A 5,556-nucleotide genomic window follows, 5' to 3' on the forward strand; every position below is an offset into this window, starting at 1 on the left:
GGAGTTCAAGACCAGCCTGGCCAACATGGTGAAACCCTATCTCTGCTAAAAATACAAAAATTAGCTGGGCGTGGTGGTAGGCGCCTGTAATCCCAGCTACATGGGAGGCTGAGGCATGAGAATCGCTTGAACCCAGGAGGCAGAGGTTGCAATGAGCCGAGATCATGCCACTGCACTCCAGCCTTGGTGACAGAACAAGACTCTGTTAAAAAAAGAAAGAAAAAAAGAAAAAAAAAGTCATCTGGTCCTTTTGATTATTATGCCAATCCTCTGTTCAAATTTCTCCTTGGTAAGAATTTGCACAGGGCACAAATATATTCAGATTTCCTTTCACTTCAGAGAGTTCTATTCTCATCCTTCTTTCCATTAACAATTTTCTGATAGTAATTTTCAATTCCCTTTTCACTCGTTACCAGACCATTAGCTACTACACGAGCATCCATGTAGATGGTTCCTCTGCCCATGCCTCCTTGAAGGCAAAGTGAATGACCAGGTACGCACCAGGTTCTGTCCACCAGGAAATGCACTGTATTGAGCATTGCCTGGAGTGGAGTTGTAGCACCTCAACTTTCTACTTTCAGATACCATAAGCATATCGTGTTGCGTTTTCTGCAAATAGGCTCAATTTTTCTTCACCTGTAAACTGTTTATATAGTTCTTTACTTACAGTTTGTAACAGGTTTACAGGTCATGGGCATATGAACAATTTACTCATGCAACTTATTGTATATTTAGGATAAGCTAGAGCTGAATTAGCATATTATACTTTCATTTGATAAGGAGTCTGGGGTCTTTCTCCGTGGAGCTAAAACCTCTTAGTCCAAGATTCAGAGAATATGTGTAGTGAGACAGAGTGGGAGGTGGAGAAGATCTGGCCCATGCCAATAAGGTGAAATAGCAGATCTGTGACAATGACATGAGCTACCACAGTGCATGGCACTCTATGCAGATCTTCACAACATTAACCAATTGCTTTGCATGTTTACTATGTTTTATTTCTTTGGCATATTACGTGTAAGTTGCTGCTGCTTTAGTTTCTTTCTAAATATTTTCTTTATAAAACCATTTCCACTTTCCAAGAAGAGGCCAATATTATATGCATCAGACACTCCAGCTGCCATGCCATTATACTGGTAGATTGCAAGACCCAGTGCTCTATAGAATGTTATTGACAGCAAAATACCATACAGTGTCTCCCAAAAGATGAATGCTACTTTTCCTCTAGCCGAAAGCAAAGTGGAGGGATTCGATTTCCAGAAATAACATCTGAAGTCCTGAACAGAATAAATTTCTCCAAGGCGATACATATTGCAGAAAGTTTCTGCCATACTGAATGCCAAAATAGGTTATCTTCCAGGGACTTAAAGCATAAGAGTCTGCCTGTCAGACTGTTGTCAACAATAAATAAGTCCTCACTGCCCTTTAATACATATTCAGCATGGCAGGATGGGAAACCAAACTCCTGCTTGCCATACCCAAGAATTTCAGCCCTGAAAGGAACAATAGGAGTTTTCAACCTCAAGCCTCTCGTTTCTGATTGGAAAACTGAGACTCATCAAAGTGAAATGGTTTGCTCAACTTTAGCTAGGAAGGAACCACACCTGGAAGTGAAATGCTGTGCCCCCTTGGCTGAATTCAGGGTAACTTCTATATGTCACAGAATGAGTTGTGCCCTATTACACTGATTCTATTGGCACAATTAGAAATAAAAGAAAAACCAGTTTTGGAAAGTGGAGAGGATACAAATGACTAATCCTCTTTCTTGGTTTTGGAGGGCAATAACAGCATTTTCCAGATCTTTGATGGCTGAGCAGGGTCACTGGATTTGTTCTGGCTGATAGATTGTGAAAGGAAGGGACCCGCAGCACATTCGGATTGAGCGGTAAAGGGCTTCTCTAGCTTCTTTCTTCTCCTGCCACAGTGACCATGGGAACATCCTGCTGAGATGGAGAAACTGTGACTCACTCTGTCTGCATCCCTGAGCTTTCACCTGGAAAAGGCACTGACCTTATGCGTGAGTAAAAAATAAATGTCTGTTTTGTTATAACACGAAGATTTGAGGGTTTGGTTATTTGTTATAGCACTGTGCACTATTTTACCCTGACTAATATATTTTAAAGTATGCTTATATTAAAAAATGAAGTGATATGTAGAGACTTGGCAGAATGACTAATGAAGAATTGCCAGTTGTTTAATTTTGTCAATGATCCGCTTACTTTCAGTGCACTAAGTGCTCCAGGCACAGGAAGTATATCTCTGATTATAGTATATGTTGGATATAGCATATTTACTTATTGAATACTTATTTCGAATATACTGGAGATTTTATAGAAAAGTGAACATGAAATAATGATACTTTAGATTTTGTAGATGCTGAAGAGTGTAATTTTAATTCTACTCATTAAAGTTACCTCTCTTGTAAGTGTGGTTAAATTATATACCTTCTGCTTCTGGACATCACTTGGCCCAAATATCCCATTTTTTTTCCAGATTTCAGCATAATATAACTCTGATGATTCTCTTTAGAATTATACATTTGGGGATGGGCCTGCTATGAATGTCACAAGTAAATTCTCTAATAAAATAATATGCACTTACACTGTAGGAATAATCTGCTTGGTTGAGAATCATTAGAGCCTAACAATCTGCAATTATTATTTTCACTTATTTAGAGGACCTTAATGAACGCAAAATGTGTAATTTACAAAGTATAAATGTAAAAGTCTTTTTCTTATAATTCAGGGCGAAGTCTGCAGACTTTCATTTTTGGAGATATATTTCACTCTGAATAGTGAATCAGAGTGAGGTGAAACATCTGGCTTATAAAATGTTTCAAACCTCAAACCACTTTAGATATTTGGAAATCATCTTCTCCACACATTTATTATAAAACAGGAAGAGACCCAGAAAAAAATATCACTCTATTTTGAAGACGGAAAGTAAGTGTCATTGATGTAAAATTCTTGGGTTTCTTTTGTGTGGTTATAAACTGTGATTGCCAGTATATGGTCCATAAAGTTGTTGGTCATTTTGTAAATTTAAAATTTGACAGTTAGGCCTAAAATCATCTTCCACACATGATGGCAAGCCTAGAGGTACTCGGCCCATGCTTGCTCCTTTTATCTCTCAGCTCAGCCAGCTTAGTCTGTGCTGTCCACCCCCATGCTGATCACCAAATGGTCACTCTGTGGTGCTCCAGTTCCACCTCTCAGCTGTGTTCCAGGCAGGAGGAAAGACAAGAGCAAAACTGCAGCCAGCAGAGCAGAGAGGGAGCTCGTCCAGAAGCTGATGAGGGCGGTGTCTTGCCTCTTCTTTACATCAGATCACTGGCTCCCAGCAGCAGCACCACCTACAGAGCCTCTTGCTCCCCTCCTTCCTTGTTCTCTCTCTCCATGTGTATGTGTGTGCATACATATTTATACACATATTTACACACACACACAATACTATATTATGTCGTATCGTTTTCTGAGTGTATTGGTAGTAGGAAAAGAGGAAAGTGTGAACATGTATGGGCAGCCAACTTTACCAGTTGGGCCTAGACTTCCTAAAGATTATCAGTACAATTTGTGCTCCAAGCAAGTAGTGTGCATATCTTTGTTACTGTAGCTCAAACATCTAGGAGAATACCCGGCTTATAGTTAGTACTAAGGACACATTTTTGGAGAAAGAAAGAGTCAGGGAACGAATACTTGTTTTAAAGTAGAGTGCTTTCAGCTTCTAACAAAGCCTAATTCTCCTTTCCTTCATTGTTCCTCTATTTCTTTGAAACAAACATACTGTATTGATGGATGATGGATGGTGACTATGAGTTTCTGCTTTCACTGGAGTTGGGATGGGAGGTACACATCCAAACAAACTTAGCCTCCCTGGGTGTGTAGATCTGCAAATGAATGTTTCCCTATCAAAATCTGAACTGACTCCTTTCCCTTTGTAGTTTAAATTATTTCAACCACAGAGAGGAGTTGAATATTAACAAGTTAACTGTGTTCATCTGCCAGAAAAATTAAATATCAGTATAGAAAATAAGCTTAGAGTTCACTTAAGCTGCCTTAATAGTTTTAAAAAGGCCCTTAAATGTAGCAATCATATGTTTTGGTTTACCTGGAAGTTTCTGTTTGTTGCTTTTGAAGTAGCTTCATTATTCCTGTTTGGAGTCCTGGTTGGCATAGTTTTCAGTGCTCATGCTACTTCAAAAGGGCCTGCTGATACTCAGAGTCACAAAAGTCACCCATGACCTTAGACTCTTGGTATAATGATCTTCCCTCTATACTGTACGACATTCTGCGTGCTTTGCTAAATGACTGCATGAAAATCATATTCAAAGTTGTTTTTTTTTTTTTTTTAAATTTTAATTGCTTGGGGGACACTTCCGTAAGAATCTGGCTCGGTGTCTGGCTGGGGCATTTCCAGCAAGAACCCTGAGTGATTCTGGTGCAGGTGATACTGCAATCACAAACTGAAAAACACTAAAATAAATGAAATGAGGCTTAAATTTTACAGCTCATGGAAGAGCTCATGAAAATTCTTAACAAGTAGAAACCTAGAGAAAAATTTACTGCATGACGCTAAAGACAAGTGTTTTCCTGATTAAAAAATCAAAAACACAACATTTAAGTAAGAATTATCCTGCTAATTCTCACTACGATAGTGCACATGCCTAATCTACTTCATTGAAACATACATTTTGTAAACTCTATGCCACTTGCATGGATAATTGATGTAATCGAATTACACTGGAATTGGAATTTTCACTGCAGAATACCAGTTGTGGCTGCTTTCCAGGGGAGAACCCTGTTCCAAGTGCTCAACATTGACTGCTTTAGTTCATGGAACATTTAATTGTCTGCTGAAAAATAAATTGCAATTAGCATTAACCAGCTTTTAAATATTTGCCTTGCATTACAGTTTTTTCTTTTTCTTTTGATGCAAAAGAAAAAAATTAGAATGCGAAAGAATAGAGAAGGCTTGGTTTATTTGAGAGTAATACAGACGTGCTGTCCAGAATCATGCTAGTTGCTTTAAATATATTTTCTCTAATTTTCAGATGAACGCCATGGGAGATACCCTCTCCATTATATAAAATAGAAACTTGAAAATAGGCGATAAAATAATAAATCCGAGTCCCCATTGAAAGTAAGAATTGAAAACCAAGACTATCTATGGCAAAATGTGATCTTCTCAACATATATGGTGTCTCTCTCTTTGACTTCTCTTTCTCTGTCTCTCTTTATAGATTTCTAACCTATTTCTCCATCCATCCATCCATGCATCCATCCATCCATCCATCCATCCATCCATCCATCCATCCATCCATCCATCTCATTGCATGTTGTTTTCTATCTACATTCCTAACTCTGCCTATCATACAATTATTTGGTATTATCCTATAATTGACAATAGGGTTGCTAGCAGTTGTCCTGAAATTTTCCTATGCTGAAAGTTCTATTCTGTAAAGAGTAAAATAATTTTAAGTTGAGAAGGTTATTTTGAAGACTGATAAAAATCTTTCCCGTTGTATGTGAGGAAATTTAGGCCCAGGGAAATTAAGTAACT

This window comes from Macaca fascicularis, chromosome 18 (assembly GCF_037993035.2).
Source record: "Macaca fascicularis isolate 582-1 chromosome 18, T2T-MFA8v1.1".
Lineage (NCBI taxonomy): Eukaryota > Metazoa > Chordata > Mammalia > Primates > Cercopithecidae > Macaca > Macaca fascicularis.